We start from the raw sequence: 25,650 nt of genomic DNA, 5'->3' as shown, positions 1-25,650 counted from the left end.
AACGGTGGACCGAGAAGGTCGAATCGGTGTTTGCCATAAGTAAGTGTACTGAAGAGGACAAAGTGAAGTACGCTACGCATACCTTCACAGGTTCTGCGTTAACATGGTGGAATACCTATCTAGAGCAAGTGGGACAAGATGATGCTTATGCACTACCGTGGTCAGCATTCAAGCACTTGATGAACGAGAAGTACCGTCCCAGAACCGAGGTCAATAAGCTCAAGATAGAACTTAGAGGGTTACGAACCCAAGGATTTGATATTACCACGTACGAAAGACGATTCACAGAATTGTGCCTATTGTGTCCGGGAGCGTTCGAAGATGAGGAAGAGAAGATCGACGCGTTTGTGAAAGGATTACCGGAAAGAATCCAAGAAGATATAAGTTCACACGAGCCCGCCTCCATACAACAGGCATGTAGAATGGCTCACAAACTAGTGAACCAGATTGAGGAAAGAATTAAAGAACAGACGGCTGAAGAGGCCAATGTGAAGCAAGTCAAAAGAAAGTGGGAGGAAAACGGTGATAAGAATCACCAATACAACAACAACAGCAATTACAATAATAATCGCAATAATTATCCCAACAATCGTAACATCAATCGCAACTACAACAAACGGCCCAACAACAACAACAACAACAACAACAGCAACTACAACAATCATCCCAACAGCAATAACAACCGCAACAACAACAACAATCAGAAGCAGCTATGCCAAAGGTGTGAAAAGTATCACTCGGGGTTCTGCACCAAATTTTGCAACAAGTGTAAAAGAAATGGTCATAGCGCGGCGAAGTCTTAGGTCTACGGACCAGGGGTTAACAGAACGAAAGGAACAAATGGTGTCGGAACGAGTAATGGCGGAGTAAGTAGTGTCGGAGCAAGTTATGCCAATGTAGTTTGTTATAAATGTGGAAAACCGGGCCACATTGTTAGAAATTTCCCGAACCAAGAGAACACGAATGGACAAGGCCGCGGAAGAGTTTTCAATATTAATGCGGCAGAGGCACAGGAAGACCCGGAGCTTGTTACGGGTACGTTTCTTATTGACAATAAATCTGCTTACGTTTTATTTGATTCGGGTGCGGATAGAAGCTATATGAGTAGAGATTTTTGTGCTAAATTAAGTTGTCCATTGACGCCTTTGGATAGTAAATTTTTACTCGAATTAGCAAATGGTAAATTAATTTCAGCAGATAATATATGTTGGAATCGAGAAATTAAACTGGTTAGCGAAACATTTAAGATTGATTTGATACCAGTAGAGTTAGGGAGTTTTGATGTGATAATCGGTATGGACTGGTTGAAAGAAGTGAAAGCAGAGATCGTTTGTTACAAAAATGCAATTCGCATTATACGAGAAAAAGGAAAACCCTTAATGGTGTACGGAGAAAAGGGCAACACGAAGCTACATCTTATTAGTAATTTGAAGGCACAAAAACTAATAAGAAAAGGTTGCTATGCTGTTCTAGCACACGTCGAGAAAGTACAAACTGAAGAAAAGAGCATCAATGATGTTCCCATTGCAAAAGAATTTCCCGATGTATTTTCGAAAGAATTACCGGGATTACCCCCACATCGATCCGTTGAATTTCAAATAGATCTTGTACCAGGAGCTGCACCAATAGCTCGTGCTCCTTATAGACTCGCACCCAGCGAGATGAAAGAACTGCAAAGCTAATTACAAGAACTTTTAGAGCGTGGTTTCATTCGACCAAGCACATCACCATGGGGAGCTCCTGTTTTGTTTGTCAAGAAGAAAGATGGTACATTCAGGTTGTGTATCGACTACCGAGAGTTGAACAAACTTACCATCAAGAACCGCTACACGCTACCGAGAATTGACGACTTATTTGATCAACTACAAGGCTCGTCTGTTTATTCAAAGATTGACTTACGTTCGGGTATCATCAAATGCGGGTGAAAGAAGATGATATTTCAAAGACTGCTTTCAGAACACGTTACGGTTATTACGAGTTTATGGTCATGCCATTTGGTTTAACTAATGCACCAGCTGTGTTCATGGACCTTATGAACCGAGTGTGTGGACCATACCTTGACAAGTTTGTCATTGTTTTCACTGATGACATACTTATTTACTCAAAGAATGACCAAGAACACGGTGAACATTTAAGAAAGGTGTTAGAAGTATTGAGGAAGGAAGAATTGTATGCTAAGTTTTCAAAGTGTGCATTTTGGTTGGAAGAAGTTCAATTCCTCGGTCACATAGTGAACAAAGAAGGTATTAAGGTGGATCCGGCAAAGATAGAAACTGTTGAAAAGTGGGAAACCCCGAAAACTCTGAAACACATACGCCAGTTTTTAGGACTAGCTGGTTACTACAGAAGGTTCATCCAAGACTTTTCCAGAATAGCAAAACCCTTGACTGCATTAACGCATAAAGGGAAGAAATTTGAATGGAATGATGAATAAGAGAAAGCGTTTCAGTTATTGAAGAAAAAGCTAACTACGGCACCTATATTGTCATTGCCTGAAGGGAATGATGATTTTGTGATTTATTGTGATGCATCAAAGCAAGGTCTCGGTTGTGTATTAATGCAACGAACGAAGGTGATTGCTTATGCGTCTAGACAATTGAAGATTCACGAACAAAATTATACGACGCATGATTTGGAATTAGGCGCGGTTGTTTTTGCATTAAAGACTTGGAGGCACTACTTATATGGGGTCAAAAGTATTATATATACCGACCACAAAAGTCTTCAACACATATTTAATCAGAAACAACTGAATATGAGGCAGCGTAGGTGGATTGAATTATTGAATGATTACGACTTTGAGATTCGTTACCACCCGGGGAAGGCAAATGTGGTAGCCGATGCCTTGAGCAGGAAGGACAGAGAACCCATTCGAGTAAAATCTATGAATATAATGATTCATAATAACCTTACTACTCAAATAAAGGAGGCGCAACAAGGAGTTTTAAAAGAGGGAAATTTAAAGGATGAAATACCCAAAGGATCGGAGAAGCATCTTAATATTCGGGAAGACGGAACCCGGTATAGGGCTGAAAGGATTTGGGTACCAAAATTTGGAGATATGAGAGAAATGGTACTTAGAGAAGCTCATAAAACCAGATACTCAATACATCCTGGAACGGGGAAGATGTACAAGGATCTCAAGAAACATTTTTGGTGGCCGGGTATGAAAGCCGATGTTGCTAAATACGTAGGAGAATGTTTGACATGTTCTAAGGTCAAAGCTGAGCATCAAAAACCATCAGGTCTACTTCAACAACCCGAAATCCCGGAATGGAAATGGGAAAACATTACCATGGATTTCATCACTAAATTGCCAAGGACTGCAAGTGGTTTTGATACTATTTGGGTAATAGTTGATCGTCTCACCAAATCAGCACACTTCCTGCCAATAAGAGAAGATGACAAGATGGAGAAGTTAGCACGACTGTATTTGAAGGAAGTCATCTCCAGACATGGAATACCAATCTCTATTATCTCTGATAGGGATGGCAGATTTATTTCAAGATTCTGGCAGACATTACAGCAAGCATTAGGAACTCGTCTAGACATGAGTACTGCCTATCATCCACAAACTGATGGGCAGAGCGAAAGGATGATACAAACGCTTGAAGACATGCTACGAGCATGTGTTATTGATTTCGGAAATAGTTGGGATCGACATCTACCGTTAGCAGAATTTTCCTACAACAACAGCTACCATTCAAGCATTGAGATGGAGCCGTTTGAAGCACTTTATGGTAGAAAGTGCAGGTCTCCGATTTGTTGGAGTGAAGTGGGGGATAGACAGATTACGGGTCCGGAGATTATACAAGAAACTACCGAGAAGATCATCCAAATTCAACAATGGTTGAAAACCGCCCAAAGTCGACAAAAGAGCTACGCTGACATTAAAAGAAAAGATATAGAATTTGAAATTGGAGAGATGGTCATGCTTAAAGTTGCACCTTGGAAAGGCGTTGTTCGATTTGGTAAACGAGGGAAATTAAATCCAAGGTATATTGGACCATTCAAGATTATTGATCGTGTCGGACCAGTAGCTTACCGACTTGAGTTACCTCAACAACTCGCGGCTGTACATAACACTTTCCATGTCTCAAATTTGAAGAAATGTTTTGCTAAAGAAGATCTCACTATTCCGTTAGATGAAATCCAAATCAACGAAAAACTTCAATTCATCGAAGAACCCGTCGAAATAATGGATCGTGAGGTTAAAAGACTTAAGCAAAACAAGATACCAATTGTTAAGGTTCGATGGAATGCTCGTAGAGGACCCGAGTTCACCTGGGAGCGTGAAGATCAGATGAAGAAGAAGTACCCGCATCTATTTCCAGAAGATTCGTCAACACCTTCAACAGCTTAAAATTTCGGGACGAAATTTATTTAACGGGTAGGTACTGTAGTGACCCGAACTTTTCCATATTTATATATATTAATTGAGATTGATATTTACATGATTAAATGTTTCCAACATGTTAAGCAATCAAACTTGTTAAGACTTGATTAATTGAAATATGTTTCATATAGACAATTGACCACCCAAGTTGACCGGTGATTCACGAACGTTAAAACTTGTAAAAACTATATGATGACATATATATGGATATATATATAGTTAACATGATACTATGATAAGTAAACATATCATTAAGTATATTAACAATGAACTACATATGTAAAAACAAGACTACTAACTTAATGATTTTTAAACGAGACATATATATAACGATTATCGTTGTAAAGACATTTAATGTATATATATCATATTAAGAGATATTCATACATGATAATATCATGATAATATAATAATTTAAAATCTCATTTGATATTATAAACATTGGGTTAACAACATTTAACAAGATCGTTAACCTAAAGGTTTCAAAACAACACTTACATGTAACGACTAACGATGACTTAACGACTCAGTTAAAATGTATATACATGTAGTGTTTTAATATGTATTTATACACTTTTGAAAGACTTCAATACACTTATCAAAATACTTCTACTTAACAAAAATGCTTACAATTACATCCTCGTTCAGTTTCATCAACAATTCTACTCGTATGCACCCGTATTCGTACTCGTACAATACACAGCTTTTAGATGTATGTACTATTGGTATATACACTCCAATGATCAGCTCTTAGTAGCCCATGTGAGTCACCTAACACATGTGGGAACCATCATTTGGCAACTAGCATGAAATATCTCATAAAATTACAAAAATATGAGTAATCATTCATGACTTATTTACATGAAAACAAAATTACATATCCTTTATATCTAATCCATACACCAACGACCAAAAACACCTACAAACACTTTAATTCTTCAATTTTCTTCATCTAATTGATCTCTCTCAAGTTCTATCTTCAAGTTCTAAGTGTTCTTCATAAATTCCAAAAGTTCTAGTTTCATAAAATCAAGAATACTTTCAAGTTTGCTAGCTCACTTCCAATCTTGTAAGGTGATCATCCAACCTCAAGAAATCTTTGTTTATTACAGTAGGTTATCATTCTAATACAAGGTAATAATCATATTCAAACTTTGGTTCAATTTCTATAACTATAACAATCTTATTTCAAGTGATGATCTTACTTGAACTTGTTTTCGTGTCATGATTCTGCTTCAAGAACTTCGAGCCATCCAAGGATCCGTTGAAGCTAAATCCAATTTTCTCTTTTCCAGTAGGTTTATCCAAGGAACTTAAGGTAGTAATGATGTTCATAACATCATTCAATTCATACATATAAAGCTATCTTATTCGAAGGTTTAAACTTGTAATCACTAGAACATAGTTTAGTTAATTCTAAACTTGTTCGCAAACAAAAGTTAATCCTTCTAACTTGACTTTTAAAATCAACTAAACACATGTTCTATATCTATATGATATGCTAACTTAATTATTTAAAACCTGGAAACACGAAAAACACCGTAAAACCGGATTTATGCCGTCGTAGTAACACCGCGGGCTGTTTTGGGTTAGTTAATTAAAAACTATGATAAACTTTGATTTAAAAGTTGTTATTCTGAGAAAATGATTTTTATTATGAACATGAAACTATATCCAAAAATTATGGTTAAACTCAAAGTGGAAGTATGTTTTCTAAAATGGTCATCTAGACGTCGTTCTTTCGACTGAAATGACTACCTTTACAAAAATGACTTGTAACTTATTTTTCCGACTATAAACCTATACTTTTTCTGTTTAGATTCATAAAATAGAGTTCAATATGAAACCATAGCAATTTGATTCACTCAAAACGGATTTAAAATGAAGAAGTTATGGGTAAAACAAGATTGGATAATTTTTCTCATTTTAGCTACGTGAAAATTGGTAACAAATCTATTCCAACCATAACTTAATCAACTTGTATTGTATATTATGTAATCTTGAGATACCATAGACACGTATACAATGTTTCGACCTATCATGTCGACACATCTATATATATTTCGGAACAACCATAGACACTCTATATGTGAATGTTGGAGTTAGCTATACAGGGTTGAGGTTGATTCCAAAATATATATAGTTTGAGTTGTGATCAATACTGAGATACGTATACACTGGGTCGTGGATTGATCAAGATAATATTTATTGATTTATTTCTGTACATCTAACTGTGGACAACTAGTTTTAGGTTACTAACGAGGACAGCTGACTTAATAAACTTAAAACATCAAAATATATTAAAAGTGTTGTAAATATATTTTGAACATACTTTGATATATATGTATATATTGTTATAGGTTCGTGAATCAACCAGTGGCTAAGTCTTACTTCCCGACGAAGTAAAAAATCTGTGAAAGTGAGTTATAGTCCCACTTTTAAAAATCTAATATTTTTGGGATGAGAATACATGCAGGTTTTATAAATGATTTACAAAATAGACACAAGTACGTGAAACTACATTCTATGGTTGAATTATCGAAATCAAATATGCCCCTTTTTATTAAGTCTGGTAATCTAAGAATTAGGGAACAGACACCCTAATTGACGCGAATCCTAAAGATAGATCTATTGGGCCTAACAAACCCCATCCAAAGTACCGGATGCTTTAGTACTTCGAAATTTATATCATATCCGAAGGGTGTCCCGGAATGATGGGGATATTCTTATATATGCATCTTGTTAATGTCGGTTACCAGGTGTTCACCATATGAATGATTTCTATCTCTATGTATGGGATGTGTATTGAAATATGAAATCTTGTGGTCTATTATTATGATTTGATATATATAGGTTAAACCTATAACTCACCAACATTTTTGTTGACGTTTTAAGCATGTTTATTCTCAGGTGATTATTAAGAGCTTCCGCTGTCGCATACTTAAATAAGGACGAGATTTGGAGTCCATGCTTGTATGATATTGTGTAAAAACTGCATTCAAGAAACTTATTTTGTTATAACATATTTGTATTGTAAACCATTATGTAATGGTCGTGTGTAAACAGGATATTTTAGATTATCATTATTTGATAATCTACGTAAAGTTTTTTTAAAACCTTTATCTATGAAATAAAGGTTATGGTTTGTTTTAAAAATGAATGCAGTCTTTGAAAAACGTCTCATATAGAGGTCAAAACCTCGCAACGAAATCAATTAATATGGAACGTTTTTAATCAATAAGAACGGGACATTTCACCTGGTAACTAAACTTAACGCTATAGTGATAATTACCCATTCGTTTTAATACACGCAAACCAACGTGTCTTAAACTCAAATAACATACGTCCGTTAAAAGGCTAGCGCTCTAGCTCGGACGGGGATGTCAAGCCCTATGGATCCATATACAATTATTCGCGCCCACCAGTCCATATCCTATGTACTGGCAGCTACTAGTTACCAAAGCTAAGGGATTTTCGGTTTAACTCAGTGTAGAATTTAGTATGTACTTGTGTTATATTGCGTTTAAAATAAATTGCATGTATTCTCAGCCCAAAAATATTTAAAGCATTTAAAAAGGGAGACTATAACTCACAGTTCATTATTGCGATTCAATATTGTAGGTAAATTGCGTAGACGTAATGATGGTAGACGACTGTATGGTTGGCCTTGGATTCAAGAACAATACCCCGAACATTACCCAATACTTCCTTAGCTTAAAGCGGTTTGAAACCCGAATTAAAACACTCTCGTATATACCTTATTATTATTAAACTTAAATTTAAAATTATAATTATAATATAAATAAATATAAATTACAGAAGAAAATTTATGAAATATTCGTCGAGCAAAACGGACCTTTTATAGTACTTTTCGATTTACTGTAGCTCATGCGATCGCATGAGTTTTCAGTGTTTTTGCCATGCGATCGCATGGCCGCCTTTTCTGTTTTTGTTTGCTAGTTCGTCGACATCAAATAGTATTTTACTGTAGCAAATAGTTTTTGCTGTAGCAAATAGTGTTTTACTGTAACAAATAGTATTTTACTGTAGCAAATAGTGTTTACTGTAGCAAATCACTGTAGTAAAGTCGTTTTCACTGTAGCGCTGTAGCAAAATACGGTTTCACTGTAGCAAATAGTGTTTTACTGTAGCAAATAGTGTTTTACTGTAGCAAAGTAATTTTTACTGTAGCAAATAGGGTTTTACTGTAGGAAAGTCATTTTTACTTGTATATATATATATATATACATACATATAATTGTTCATGAATCGTCGAGAGTAATCAAAGGTAATTGTATATATGAAACAGTTCTAAAATTTTGAGACTCAATCTAACAGACTTTGTTTAACGTGTCAAAATAATAAATCGTATAGAGAATTGGTTTAAATTAGTCGAAATTTTCCGGGTCATCACAGTACCTCCCCTTAAAGAATATTTCGTCCCGAAATTTTGAGTAGTACCTGTTTCATGAGCGATATCAGTGAACAAATGTGGATACTTTTGCTTCATTTGATCTTCACGTTCCCAAGTAAACTCGGGTCCTTGTCTAGCGTTCCAACGAACCCTAACTATCGGTATTTTGCTTTGTTTTAATTGTTTGACCTCACGGTCCATGATTTCAACAGGTTCTTCGATAAAATGGAGTTTATCATTGATTCGTATTTCATCAAGAGGAATTACAACATCCTCTTCAGCTAAACATTTCTTCAAATTTGACACGTGAAATGTGTTGTGAACACTACTAAGTTCTTGCGGTAGCTTTAATCGATAAGGAACTATTCCAATTTTTTCGGTGATTTCAAAGGGTCCTACGTACCTAGGACTTAGCTTTCCTCGTTTACCGAATCGTACAACGCCTTTCCAGGGTGACACTTTCAACATGACTTTGTCGCCCACTTGAAATTCTAGCGGTTTTCTTCTTACTTCAGCATAACTCTTTTGGCGACTCATGGCCGTTTTCAATCGCTGTTGTATTTGAATGATCTTTTCGGTGGTTTCGTGAATAATTTCTGGTCCAGTAAGTTGTCTTTCTCCTACTTCACTCCAACATATAGGAGATCTGCACTTTCTACCGTAAAGTGCTTCAAATGGCACTGCGTTGATGCTCGTATGATAGCTGTTATTGTATGAAAATTCTGCCAACGGTAAGTGTCGATCCCAACTGGTTCCAAAGTCAATCACGCATGCCCGTAACATGTCTTCCAATGTTTGTATTGTTCTTTCACTTTGACCATCTGTCTGTGGGTGATAAGCGGTGCTCATATCTAATCGAGTTCCCAATGCTTTTTGTAATGATTGCCAAAAACGTGATGTGAATCTGGTGTCGCAATCAGATATGATGGAGATGGGTACACCATGCCTGGAAACTACTTCCTTCAAATATAGGCGTGCTAATTTCTCCATACTGTCTGTCTCCTTTATTGGTAGGAAGTGAGCTGATTTAGTTAGACGATCAACTATCACCCAAATAGTATCATGACTACTTGCAGTCCTTGGCAATTTCGTAATGAAATCCATGGTTATTCTTTCCCATTTCCACTGCGGAATTTCTGGTTGTTGCAGTAATCCTGACGGCTTTTGGTGCTCAGCTTTAACCTTTGCACACATCAAACATTTGCTTACATAAGTAGCAATTTCTGTCTTCATATTAGGCCACCAATAGAACTTCTTGAGATCGTGGTACATTTTCCCATTTCCTGGGTGAATTGAGTACCTCGTTTTGTGTGCTTCATCTAGTACTAGTTGCCTTAGGTTACCATGTCTTGGTACCCATATCCTACCAGCAAAATACAGGGTTCCATCGGCTTTTACTTCAAGTTGTTTTTCTAACCCTTTGCTCATTTCACCTTTTTCGTTTTCTTCTTTTAAAGCTTCTAACTGTGCTGCTTGAATTTGCTTTGTGAGATCAGTACGAATTGTAATATTCAAAGCTCGGACCCTAAGAGGTTTTACTCTTTCTTTTCGACTTAGGGCATCAGCTACAACATTAGCTTTTCCGGGGTGGTAACGGATTTCACAATCGTAATCGTTTAACAACTCTACCCAGTGACGTTGCCTCATATTGAGTTGTTTTTGATCAAAAATATGCCGAAGACTCTTATGGTCGGTGTACACTGTACACTTGGTGCCATATAGATAGTGTCTCCATATTTTGAGTGCAAAAACTACTGCTCCAAGTTCCAAATCGTGCGTCGTATAGTTCTTTTCATGAATTTTTAGTTGTCGTGAGGCATATGCGATAACTTTTGTGTGTTGCATTAATACACATCCTAAACCTTGGCGCGAAGCGTCACAATAGATCACGAAATCATCATTTCCTTCCGGTAATGACAAAATGGGTGCAGACGTTAACTTCTTCTTTAATAACTGGAATGAGGATTCCTGTTCCGTGGACCAATCATACTTCTTTCCCTTTTGAGTCAATGCAGTTAAGGGTTTGGCGATTCTAGAGAAATCTTGAATGAATCTTCGGTAGTAACCAGCAAGACCTAAGAATTGGCGGATTTGTGTTGGAGTCTTCGGTGTTTCCCATTTACTAATGGCTTCGATCTTGGCGGGGTCAACTTTAATTCCATGTTTACTGACAACATGGCCCAAAAATTGTACTTCTTGTAACCAGAAATCACACTTCGAAAATTTTGCGTACAATTCTTCTTTCTTGAGTATCTCTAGTACCAGTCTTAAGTGTTGCTCATGTTCTTCCTTGTTCTTTGAGTAAATCAATATGTCGTCGATAAAAACAATGACAAATTTGTCTAAATACGGTCTACAGATGCGATTCATTAGATCCATGAATACTGCTGGAGCATTAGTCAATCCAAAAGGCATGACTAAAAATTCATAGTGACCGTAACGGGTTCTGAACGCGGTTTTAGGAACATCTTCTTCCTTCACTCTCAGTTGATGATATCCGGAGTGTAGATCAATCTTAGAATAAACACTTGATCCTTGCAATTGATCAAACAAATCATCAATCCTCGGTAATGGGTACCGATTCTTGATCGTTAATTTATTTAATTCTCAGTAATCTATGCACATTCTCATAGATCCATCATTCTTCTTGACGAACAGAATAGGAGCTCCCCAAGGTGAAAAACTAGGACGAATAAATCCACGGTCCGATAATTCTTGCAACTGGTCTTGTAATTCTTGCATTTCTGAAGGTGCAAGTCTATATGGAGATCGGGCTACAGGTGCAGCTCCTGGTATGAGATCAATCTGGAATTCTACAAATCTGTGTGGAGGTAGCCCCGGTAATTCTTCTGGAAATACTCCGGGATATTCTCTTACAACCGGCATGTCATCAATGCTTCTTTCTTCAGTATCGATCTTCTTTACGTGTGCCAGAATAGCATAACAACCTTTTCTTATAAGTTTCTGGGCCTTCATACAGCTGATAAAGTTCAGTTTTGAGTTGTTCTTCTCCCCATAAATCATTAATGACGTTTCATCCTTACGAGGGATGCGGATTGCTTTCTCAGCGCAAACAACTTCCGCTCTTGTTTTGGACATCCAGTCCATGCCAACGATTACATCAAAACTTCCTAATTCTACGGGTATCAAATCAATTTTGAAGGTTTCACCAGCGAGATTCATTTCGCAACCATGGCAAATTTTATCGGCTTTTATCAGTTTACCATTAGCTAATTCAATAGTATATTTATCGTCTAGAGGTAATGATGCACATTTTAGTTTAAAACTAAAGTCTTTACACATATAACTTCTATCAGCACCCGTATCAAACATAATAGAAGCTAGTTGATTATTAACGGTAAACGTACCCGTGACAAGATTAGGATCCTCACGTGCTTTACTGACACTAACATTAAATGCCCTCCCACGTGCGGGTTCTTTGTTCTTCTCCTTATCAGGGCATTGATTTATAAAGTGACCAGACTTCCCGCATCCATAACATTTCTTGACATCGGTCGATTTTGTCTTTACTTCAGAAACGGTGGCATAACAATCTTTCGCCACATGTCCTTTCTTGTTGCACTTATCACAGACCACTTGGCAATAGCCTGCATGATGTGTGTAACATCTTTTGCAGAACGGATGAGGTCCCTTATAGTTTAGACTTGTAGTTGCCCCATCTTGTTTACCTTTAAAAGTTTCTTGTTTCTTCAGGTGAGTACTTTTGCCCTTATAGTCTTCACATTTCCTCTTTCCTTCAGTTGTCTTGACTTCGGTAATTGGTGCCTTAATCGAACTCTCTGTGATCTGGTCCATGAGTTAGTGTGCCATTGTCATGGCTTCCTGCATCGTATTCGGTTTGGACGATGTAACATTTCCTTTGATATTGATCGATAAACCGTCAATATACATTTCTATCTTTCGTTTCTCGTTTGGCACCAATTCGGGACACAACAAGGCTAGTTCCATGAAACGCTTTTCATAGTTATTGAGATTCGCGCCGATAACCTTCAGATTACGTAACTCAGATTCCATTTTTCTGATCTCGTTTCGAGGACAGTACTCCTCGATTAGCATCTTTTTCAGTTCTTCCCAAGAGATATCATATGCCGTATCTATTCCTTCTGCTTTAGCATAATTGTTCCACCAAGTAAGTGCACCGTCTTGCAACGTGCACGAAGCATATTTTGACTTGTATCCGTTCGCACAATTACTGATTTTGAAAACGGACTCCATCTTTTCAAACCATCGGGTTAGACCGACTGGTCCCTCGGTTCCACTAAACGTCTGTGGTTTGCATCCTTGAAAAGTTTTGTATGAGCATCCGTTTCGTGAGTTTGTGTTTACGGCTGCTGCTTTGGCTGCTGCTTCGGCTGTTGCTTTTGCTGCCTCAGCTGCAGCAATTCTTTCATTCACACGTTTCTCGACTAGTTGTTCAAACTCAGCATCCGACATTTGAGACATGTTTCTTCAATAAACACAACAGATATAATTTAATCATATAGAATATTATAGGTAAAATGAGTTGTCAATAGTTAATCGTAGCATATTAATAATATGAACCGATTATTATAAAAGCCTTTTCTTCTTATTAGCATTTTATAATTATTTCTAGGGTATTACCTACCCGTTAAGTTCATACATAATAGCTAGTACAAGGAATTAACTAATAAAATCCTAATAATATTCCACTATGAAAAATTATAGCGAGTTACTACGTTATTATGTAATAATAATAATAAGTATTAATAATACAAATAATCATTCCATGCATTTATTATTAATAAACCAAAATAATACAATACCATACAATAACGATATTTTACATATGATTATTCTACATAACAAGATAGAGTAGTACACATAAGCAATAGGATAGCGCATGGAAGATTTATGGTTGCGAGGTCGTTTATTCAGAACTATCAGAAACTTCTTCCCATTTGGTTCTCTCTGCCAATTGTTTGTGTGCACATGGTCCGACAGACATTCTGGCAGTGTATTTTATTTTTGGTTGAGGTTTTAAGGTACTCGTTGCCTCAGTTTGTTTAATACAATAAGGGTGGTTACGAATCGAATGGTCCTGTTCCTTTTTAATAATTAAGGACTTTTTATTATTGTGGTTATTTTTATTATCTATAGCAAGTTGGAATTTCTCCTTAGTGATCTCTTTTATTTCATTAGCGAAATCCTCCTCCTTACTGATCTCGTCTGATGATGAACTGTCTGAGTCATGTGTAGGAGAATATGATGACGAACTGCGAGAATATGTACCGGTGGTCATGAACCGAAATCTGCCAGGCGTAATCGGCACAACCCGCCCGTCGGTGGTATATCTGGACCAATGTCCATATTTGTTTAGAAATGGACGATCCTCGTTTACTCCAGGGATCATGGGGCCATGCCAACGATACTGTGGCTCCGGAAAACTAGAGTTGGGTGGAGCTGGAACCTCCTCTAGGTTTACCGGGAGTTGAGATTCCCCGGCTAACACAATTTCTTCTTTAATAGGTAATGGAACGCCCTTTTCAGTTGTGGATAGAATAGATTCAGTGTCCGATTCCGAGTCGTACAAAATGATAGGATTAGAAGAAGTCATCTATCACATAATTGAAACAACAATTACGTTAGCATATAAATATATTACATATAATGTTTTTGACCAAATGATAAGCAAAAATCAGTAAAAACAAATATGATCATAGTCCAGACTCACTAATGCATCCTAACAATTACCAGTTAAACACACTAATGTAATTTCTGGTTCCCTATGACCTCAAGCTCTGATACCAATTGTAACGACCAGTCAAAATCGCTATTGACGCGGCACGTTAATCATTGATTCCACAGTGAGGTTTTGACCTCTATATGATACGTTTTGATAAAATATTACATTCATTAAAATAAGTGACTTTCTAAACATAGAAAGTTATAAACATGTGGGCGAGTGCTTAGGTATAAGAAAAACCCCGAAATACATAAGTCTTTAATTTACAGGTTGACATCACAGTCCAATTATTTATTACACAACGCAGTTTTATTTTGAATGCAATAAACTTTGTACAAAGCATGAGAGACTCCATGCAGGCAACAAGCACATCACAGCGGAAGCATTCTAAGGACCTGAGAATAAAACATGCTAAAAATTCAACACGAATGTTGGTGAGTTATAGGTTTAATTGCTCGAGTCATAAACATATATAAAGATAGACCACAAGATTTCATCAAAAGTTTATCAATAGATTCTACGTAACAGAGCACCCTGGTAACTAAACTTAACGCTATAGTGATAATTACCCCATTCATTTTAATACACGCAAACCAACGTGTCTTAAACTCAAATAACATACGTCCGTTAAAAGGCTAGCGCTCTAGCTCGGACGGGGATGTCAAGCCCTATGGATCCATATACAATTATTCGCACCCACCAGTCCATATCCTATGTACTGGTAGCTACTAGTTACCAAAGCTAAGGGATTTTTGGTTTAACTCAGTGTAGAATTTAGTATGTACTTGTGTCATATTGCGTTTAAAATAAATTGCATGTATTCTCAGCCCAAAAATATTTAAAGCATTTAAAAAGGGAGACTATAACTCACAGTTCAATATTGCGATTCAATATTGTAGGTAAATTGCGTAGACGTAATGATGGTAGACGACTGTATGGTTGGCCTTGGATTCAAGAACAATACCCAGAACAATACCCAATACTTCCTTAACTTAAAGCGGTTTGAAACCCGAATTAAAACACTCTCGTATATACCTTATTATTATTAAACTTAAATTTAAAATTATAATTATAATATAAATAAAAATAAATTACAGAAGAAAATTTATGAAATATTATGAAATAAAAATAAAAATAAAACGGACCTTTTATAGTACTTTTCGATTTACTGTAGCTCATGCGATCGCATGAGTTTTCAGTGTTTTTGCCATGCGATCGCATGGCCGCCTTTTCTGTTTTTGTTTGCTAGTTCGTCGACATCAAATAGTATTTTACTGTAGCAAAGGTAATTGTATATATGAAACAGTTCTAAAATTTTGAGACTCAATCTAACAGACTTTGTTTAACGTGTCAAAATAATAAATCGTATAGAGAATTGGTTTAAATTAGTCGAAATTTTCCGGGTCATCACAGGCTCGGCGGGGAGGCATTGTTCCTTCAATACACAAGAATATCGTTGATTAGTATTCTCAATAATACTAACCGTGATATGGAATAAAGATAAAGAGAAAATTTTTCTTGACTCGCCTTAAATTCTTTATGTCGTAATGTCGGAATGTCCACATGAATCACCATAATATAATCCCGGCAATTATATTATCCTAATTCACATGTGCATTTAACATTACCTCATAAAGTCATGATGGCATGTCAATCAAATCAACAACGTGAGATTAGTATGGAATATGAGTTAGATATGAATGAAAGAGTTCGAGTATAAATGCACAAGTAGTCAAGTAATTCCTACTTCAAGTCTATATGCCGGTTGTAGTCTAGACTCACTAATGTACCCTATGACTCGGGGTTGACACCAATGAACTCTAAATCCCTACAACCAACGCTCTGATACCATATGTAGTGACCCGACAAAATCGTCATTGACGGCGCCGACTACTTAGGTCCCGTTAAGTGGTCATAAATCTTTAAAACAATGTTTGACCAAAAGTATGTCACATTCATTTCAAAAGTGAGGATGTTTCAAAGTTTACAAGGTAGTTCACGACCAAATACATTACAACGTTTTAGAGTATAAATGAAACCTATGCGACACAATTTAAGATAATGTCAAAAGACGCTCCAAATATGCATGTATACTCAACATCCAAGCAAGTATTAAAAATAGCGTGCGAAAGCATGTAACACTTAACGTTCAAGGACCTGAGAAAAACATATAAATCTGTCAACGAAAACGTTGGTAAAATCATAGGTTTAGTAAGTAAATGAGTAAGTAAGTAAGTTGAACCATAAGATTTGCAACGTTGATATAATAGTAATACGTTCTAAAAGTTGATATCACGAGCACCCAATTATGAAGACTTAACTTCTCTTTTACCCCATACACAATAGTGTTAGAACATACACTATTTCTCGAAAATATATTTCATTCGCTTAACGGTAGCGAACCGTCCGAATGAGGGTTTGTCAAACCCATATGGCCATACAACATAAGTTCTCGCTTACACCCGGAAAGTGTAACTAATGATAATCGAATTGAGGATTTTTGTTCTAACTCGTACGTAGAATGTTTATTTTCGTACTTGTGTTCACTTTATAAAATGAAATGTTTATGTTTTCTCATCCCAAATGTAAGTTTAAAAGAGTAAAAGTGGGACTATAATCTCACCTTGAGTGCATGAGTAAATAAAGTACTTCACAAAGTAACGTGTGCAAGAACGAGTGCTAGTCTTGACTTAAACAAGTAGGTTGTATCAATAACAATAAACACAATTGGTCAAAGTAGTTCAATTAGTCCTATGGCTCATTATGACTCGATTATATAGCATGTGAATCAAATTGTCAAGTTTCATGCAAGATATAAGTATAAACACAAGTTAGAACGATTGCATAAGAGTTTGGTTAAGTTTGACTAAAAGTCAAACTTGGTCAAAGTCAAAGTCAACGGGGTCGGGTCGGGTTTTCGACCATTACACATAAAAACGTAGTCATATATAAGCATGTTGGCAAAATTTCATGTTAAACGGAGTTGCGAGTAAGCGGGAACGAAATTGCAAAAATCAAAAATTGACTTTGGTCAGGGAGAATCTCACGACCGCGAGTCCAAACCTCGCGACCACGAAGTGGCCTTTTTCAGCATCTGGTGACCGCGAGCCCAAACTTCGAGATCGCGAAGTGCCCTTTTTCAGCAGCTGGTGGCTGCAAATTGTGATATGCACGAACCAAACTTCAAATAACCATAAATCATGAACCGTAGACATTTAGAACACGTATCTTATATCGTTGAAAAGGTAATTTAATGAGGAATATAACTAAACACATATCATAAATCAAGTTCATCATTTAAAACAATAAACACCTCGTCGAATGGTCGTTAAATGTTTATAATCAAAGTTTCAAGTTCTTAAAATGCATTTCATGATTCGGGAATCCAATTTACACATACGATATGCCATTTTGAAGGTAATTAAACATACAATACAACTAAACACTTACTCACAACATTTAATAGCATTCAATGCATCAAAAGTTCATATTTAAGTCTATCAAACCCTAACCAAAATCATAAAATCGATAATCATGTTAGTGGAGTTTTCTTAATCGACCTACACATCAAATTGAAGCTAATGATGCTAGTAACACATTTAATACATGAACTTTAACATAAAAACAACATTTAATCATCCAAAACTCAAGATTTAAAACACACTTTTCAAGTTCATGCTAGTTACTCCAAAACATCAAGATCGAGCATACAATTTAAATATTCATGTTAGACTCGAGTCATAGAGACTAATTAACACACTTTTAAATTAAAAACATCAAGAACAAGAAATTTAGTGTTTTTAGAAAGTTACCCAAAATAGATGAAATTGGTATGGAATTGAAGAGTAAGATGCAAGGATTCCAAATATGTAATTTGTTTTGTTGCTAGCTCCCTAGATCGATTTTAGATGATGAATCCTTGAGTTGGTGTTTGAGAGAAAAGTTGAAAGTAATAGGAGAAAAAGGAGGATGAATGATTGAGTGGAGGAGAAGCACTTTGACTAGTTGACCTAGTCAATTCTTTGCCCACTTGGCAACATTAGTCCCTCGAGTTTAAAGCGGGTACGTGAATTACCTAAACGAAATATTTTAAATACGCGAGAGTAAACGGAAGATGTTACAATCCAATAACGAAAATATTAAGAACGTTAGCTAACGGAGGATATGAATCGAGATACGAAATATATTATTAAAATAAAAAGACGGGCGTTAAAATAATTTAACGGAAAAATGCGGGATGTTACAATTTCAAATGGCCAATTCATAGAAATGTTATTAGCTGGGACCACCTGACAAGGAGGCGTGGCAAGCCGGTGCCACAACCCAGTGTGGGTGCCCGGTGTCTAGCATGCCGGTGCCACAGCCATTTTGCTTTGCCCGATGTCTAGTTGATCTGACAAGCCGGCACCAAATGGAAAGCCGACCTGGAAGGACATTTCTGGTGCTGGTTTGCTGTTTTCCTTGGATCGTCTTGCTTGTTTCCGGGATCGTAACTTGGTTTCCGGGGTCGTAACTTGTCTTTCATCGTTTTCAATCTAGAATCTTCGTTTTAGCTCCATTTTACTTGATTCTTTTTGCATCGCCTTTGTAATTAAAAAATCTACAAAATTAACCAACAAAGCGATTATTTTGGCGATAAATTTGGAACTTTATTATTTTTGGGGCTTAATATCGGGGTAAAAACGTGACTTTTTAGCCGATATCAAATATCCCACACTTAGACTTTGCTTGTCTTCAAAAAAACTTATCTTTTACTTTGAGTTCAAGGATGATTCTGAGGTTTCTATTCTATTATTTAAGTGGCTTGTTATTTATTATAAGAGCAAAATCAGACAAACCGTCTTCTAAAAGGGTAGAAACTATCTCTGCAAGCATGAGGAGAGGTTACATGGCTTTGGTTTCCTTACACAGGTCACTCAAACACTCAAGTGTTTGGGGTTCCCTATCAATCTATGAAATGAATTCGCTCATATCCAGTCATGTTGCAAGTATTGTCATAGGCTTGAACAAAAATCAAATCTCCACCGGTTAGATAAGGATGACACTGATCTTCTCCCTAATCATTCTTCCAAGAGGAAGAGCGGTTTAAATGTTGGTTTGTGAAGAAAAGTGAATGCTTTGATATGGCGAAAAGGGTGATTTTTGAATCATTGAAATTTAGAGAGATTCGATAGATTTCGGTTTCATGAGGATATACTTTTTTTAGGAAAGATGGTACTCTATTTTTGTTGAAGAGTTCCTTTAGAGGGTATTGATTTTCAGCAAAAATTTTACTTCTTTTCTGCAATCCGCCTGGGTCACAATCTTCATTTTCTTGGGGGATCTATGCTTTTATTTGAAGACTTTTATCTTCTTTATTTTTGAGACTTTGCTCAACTATTTTATTCTATTTTATTTTTTGCATATTCCCTCTTCATAACTTTGTATGTTTCTTCTTGTGCCAGAGAGAGAGGTATTTCACCAGAAATAGGTCTTTTTGACCTATCCAAAACAGTCTAGAATTTTGAAATTTTTCGACAAGTGTTTAAATTAAACTTGGTCGATCTATCTCTTTGAATTTCTAGATTTTGGAAATGAGAAAGGAAAGAGGGTGGAAGGGTAACACATTTTATAGTCAATTTGGGGGTGAGTATTTTTCTGATTCATCAACTCTTTGGCGTAAGTTGGTCAGTTTAATTGCGTGGAGTGGAAATGGAAATGGAGGTTTTTGTCTTCTCTATTCAGAATGATTTTGGAAGGAGTATTGCACCTACACCACGTATGGCGCTTACTAACCCTTGGCCTTGAAATGTATGTCAAGGTCAAGTTCTAACTCTAAATGCTAACATCGGTACTCTCAACGGAAAAGATAGTGAAGCATTAAAAATGAATGCTTATTTGGCCATTTTTTGGGTGCCTCACAACAATTATATTGGGTCGATAATGCATAGTAATGCAATGCTCTTTTAGAGAATCGGTTCATCCTTAAGAAGATTTATGTCCTCATTTGTCTTAATTTTAAAGCAAACACGCTTAATTTTTTAAAGTACTTTTTCAGAAAGTATCATTTAGCTAAAAAATTTTAAAAAATTACGCCAAGGACAAAGACTCTAAATAGTAGGTATACTCGAAAAGCTTAGTAAAATTTTAAGTTAAGAACATTTTCCGAGCATCCCATAGCTAATTATGGTGTACTACACCGCTATCCCACACTTAGAGGAACATTGTCCCTAATGTTCGTTCTTAGATTTTCGGGAGCTAAAATCCCACACTTAGAGTTTGAACATGTTGGAAAATGTATCTAAGCTCAATATTGGGTTGGAATCCCACACTTAGTGATAAGCTTATGATAGGGTATAGTTTAAGATTATAACGAAGCGAAATAAATAAACGAAGAGAAAGAAATGAATTACTCCCCTTGGGTGCGACTGTGAGTTATCTGAAGGTAGACTGAGTCCGAACCATCTTCTACAGGATTCAAATCGATCTTCTTGAAGTGTACTCGAGCTCATTAGGGCACTCTCATCCTCCATACACCATCCACCAATAACTTTCAATGAAATAATCAACGGGTTTCTTTGTCGTTTCATCATTATTCAAAGCGTCTCCACCACAGGCATCAATAACTGTCTATTACTTGTAGAAATGAAAAAGATCAAACCTAGACAGGTGATTAAGCTTTAGGCCATAGACTCACTGATTTGTGTTTTGATGAAAAAGTTATTTGAAAACTTGACGGTTTCAAAATTAGGTTTTTGAAAATTTCAACAAATCAGTGTATGACTAAAACACTTAATCCCACACTTAAAGTGTTGACTACCTTTAATTTTAAGACTTTTAAAATAATGTAGCAATTAATTCACTTAAGCCCAAGACAAGTAGGAGAAGTGAATTAGTCCTAAGAAATGTTGAAAAATTTATTTTAAGTTTCACTTTTAACTTATTCAATTAACCTAATTATCTTAATGTAACTACTACTAAAGCTATATAAAAATAAACACACGGGTTGCCTCCCGAGAAGCGCTTGTTTTTGTTTGAGTCACAAGCCTGACTCTAGCCTTATTTCTCAGGAAATCTAGGCGGCTCCCTTGCATCCATCGGTAGACACACGATGTAATATTGGAACATACCGATGGAATTGAAGCGGATGTAGAATAAGGTATGTCCAATGAAAGGAGAAGGTGGTTTGAAGTGAATGCTTTGTTTAACTTGAGGTATAACAAAGCTATCAACTTCTTTTTCCTCCTTTATTGGAATGGGATGGTCAAAGGGGTCCTCATCACTCCATGATGTGTATGTCATTATGTAATTGAGTGATGGTTTATATGGTAGCCTGACGCAAAACCCGCCTTTATTCTTAGTGACTTTTGGTTGGGCGTAATGTTGTACTCTAGGCATAGAGGTGGGATAATGTCGATTGACGTCTCTAATATGGTTACAACATTATCAACTACTTCGATGCTAGAATCCTCCATCTCTTTCTTCTCATCCGGGCTTTCTATTTCTATTTCCTCATCCACCTCATCATCACTCTGGTTAAGAGTTTCAATAATAATTGGTTCAGAGAGTTCTTCTAGAACGAAGTCCTCCCTAGTCATTAAAAGATCAAAATAAGGTGGAAAATATTTAGAAGTTTGGATAGGTTTTGAGTGGTCATCCTTCTTGGCTTCTACTATTATCTTCTTCTCATCATTCTCAGAATTTGGTTCACAGAAGATGACTTTTTTAATGGATATGGTATTTATTTCGCTATTCCCATCAGAAGGACATACATACTCGTCGATCATGAAAGTGACCTCTTATCCACGGGCTCTCAAGGTGATAGTCTGCGAATAAACGTCAATGATCGCTTTGGTTGTATTCATGAAAGGCCTTCCTAAGATGATAGGGGTTTTCACGTTTTCTTTAAAATCCATAACCACAAAGTCGGTCGAAAAAAGAATTTGTCGACCTTAACCATGACGTTCTCATATATTCCCTTAGGATATCTAGTGGATTGGTCAGCTAGCTGGATACTCATTTTGGTAGGGTTAAGGTTTTCAATTTTGAGTCTCTAAAACAGTGAGTAGGGCGTAAAATTGATGCTGGCACCAAGGTCAGCGAGAGAATAGATAGTACCAGATTGGTACATAGAACAAGGAAGGGTAAGTTGTCCTGTGTCCCCTAGTTTTTCAGGAAGAGTATTTAAGAGAATGGCTAAACAATCCGCGTTCAGCGGGACATTGGGTACTTCGGGTACCTTATCCTTGGTTGATAGGAGTTTCTTGAAATACTTCTTACTATGAGGATTTTTAGGCACAGTGTCCAAAAATTTACGGTCAAGCTTGAAAGATTTCATCTTTTTATGTCTTTACTTGAGACGACCTGGGAATGAAATGGGTGCTTTCCCAGTAGGTTTAGGTGATGACTCAATGACTAATACCGAACGGGTATTAGTTAGTTTCTTCACCTTAGAAGAAACTGAAGGTTGACTATGTGCCACCTTTGAGTCATTTTTAGGACAACCTAGAGAATCAAGACGTTGATTTAGCTGGCTTATTTGATTTTCAAGACTACTCAAGTGATTAGTCATGACTAAGTCAGCTGCATCTTGTCTTGCTGTGATGATGTAGATGATTCACAGTAAGACATCGTCTGGACTTGTCACTTGTGGGGTAGTGGATTTGGTATGTTGGTTGTGCAGATGAGATAGGATCTTATTGGAGCAGACAATAGAGTCCTCACATTTAGCCTCGTATACCTTGGCCGGATGTGGGTCAGTACAATTCTTGCATAATTGCACTTGAGACACATGTTGCGGGAGTTTCTTTAGCTCTCTAACTTCTTTGGCAAGGTTTTCTTTTTGGTCTGAGAGAAATTTGATGGTTTTATTTTCGATAAGATTAGAGGCAGGAAGCGATGTTGCTGATGAAATGTGCTCTTCCATGTTCCAATAGTGATGGTGCATAGTCATCTCCTCAATCAATCTCTAGGCCTCATCAGCAGTAAAGTTCATGAAGTTACCTAGACCTTTGTAGAAGGGCAAAATTTGAACAAAGCTCTCAAGACGGTGGTTCGGGCATCTTCGAAGCAAATGTTTGAATCTTTCTCATGCAGTGTAGAGTGATTTATCAGAAGCTTGTTGAAAGTTTAGGATATCATTCCTAAGTTTGATTTATTTTGATGGGGAAAAGTACTTGATTAAGAAAGTTGTTGCCTTTTCCTCCCATGAGGTGATCTAGTTGGGTTATAACCCCTCGAACTAGGTTTTTGCATGAAGAGTTAAGGAATAGGGGAACATATACAGACGAACTACATCTTGTTCAACCCCGTTTTGCTTATATGAGTTGGTTAAGGAGAGGAATCTATCTAAGTGAGAGTTGGGTTCTTCATTTGGTAAGCCGTGGAACTGGCAATGGTTCTGAATGAGTTGTATGATGCTATGTTTAAGCACAAAATACGCTATGTTAACTTCTGGATAGAGTATCAGTCCTCCTCGTCCTTCTAACGAGGGTTTGGTGATGTCAGTGAGAGTGATGCGTGCAACCATCGTCGAACTATCAGCAGGTAAGTGTGGATCTCGTCGGATTGGTACAATGTATGATATCAGATAGAAGAAAGGATGTGTCGGAAGAATTCTTAGCGGTCTAAGTAGGTTAAACCATCCTAAAGGTTCACTAATAAGGAAGTCCAAATTAAACTAATATTATATAACCTAACTACGGTAAACTAGTAACTTCAGACAAAGCTAGTCTCAATCAAAAGGGTCTCTTAAAAACTAACTAATCTAAACATGCTCCAAATTATGCTACCTCTCCCCGGCAACGGCGCCAAAAATTAACTGTGATATACCCGAATCAGAGGGTTTATTTATGCGATGTCGTTAGGTCGCATGTGTTGGTACGAACTTATCAACAAGGTTTTAAATTTATATTTTGCTGGGTCTAAATCTATTATTCCTTCCTACGGATTAGCAAGGGAAAATATGACCTAGGGTCGTTCCTTGAGCGGTCGAATTTGAAACAGAGCTTATTCAGATAATTTAGTAATTAAGATTGGGTTTGTACACAATGTAGTATCCAAGACTGGTGACCAGGTACACCTTTTGTGGAGAGGCATGATCCTTTTGGTCCCAATAAATTGATGACTGTTCGAAAAATCCAACAACCAAGTCCAACCGGTTTATTCTAGACACAACTTTTATCCGGAATATCAAATTGTATAAAGGCTATAGTTAGGTTGATTTGGTTTATAATTGTATTTAAAATATTAAAGTAATATAATTAAAATAAGCTAGCTAGCATGCAACAGCTAAGGACAGAGAAGACGTGGTTCACCATGATTTAAGATAACGTAGTGTCGGGATGATTGCGAGACATTCATTGGATAGATATACCTTGGTGTAAACACTATATTCCCTACTATAAAATTTCTCGATTAGCATGTCACGAGAAACTAGGCTATCGTGATTCTGATTGGATGGACTATGCTCAACTCCCGACGCTTATCTAGTTTATGGATATAAGCGGTCCATCTTCGATGCAATGCATACCTTGGGCTCACGAATAAAGTAGCATAGCCATATATATAATATCCAACCTTTCTTATAAACACCTTAGTGTATCACCTAAGTGAGTGGTTATGATTATAGTTCGAATTCCTTTCTGTCAATGGTTTGGTAAAATCTAAGGGTTTGTAGACAAATTAGAACCTCTGATAGTTCTCAGTCATCCTTAAAGATTTCTAAGCTTAGTTTGTATTGTAGTGCGTTAAATTCCCATTTATGATTTAAACCATCCCTTACTTAAATCTACCGAATAAATCCCTTAGTTATCCACCATGTACTACACTTATAGTGGTTCCATTGCTTTTAACACTGTACTCTATTGTCGCAACAGTATTTCCTCGAGTCTTATACTCTTGACCAATGTCTTGATCTGGTCCTACCATAATTCCCCATGTACATTATAGTATTTCTGATGGGTTTAAACCTTGACCAATGTATAAACATAGATAATTAATTACCTTATATTACCTTATAATTGTCGACTTTATAAAAGGTATTAATCATGTTTATTGGTGGAAGGACGATAATAACGAGGTTTAATATCATAGACAGAAAGCGAGTACGAAACGATAATCATCTCTAACTAACAT

This window comes from Rutidosis leptorrhynchoides, chromosome 11 (assembly GCF_046630445.1).
Source record: "Rutidosis leptorrhynchoides isolate AG116_Rl617_1_P2 chromosome 11, CSIRO_AGI_Rlap_v1, whole genome shotgun sequence".
Lineage (NCBI taxonomy): Eukaryota > Viridiplantae > Streptophyta > Magnoliopsida > Asterales > Asteraceae > Rutidosis > Rutidosis leptorrhynchoides.
Note: the sequence above shows the minus strand (reverse complement) of the source record.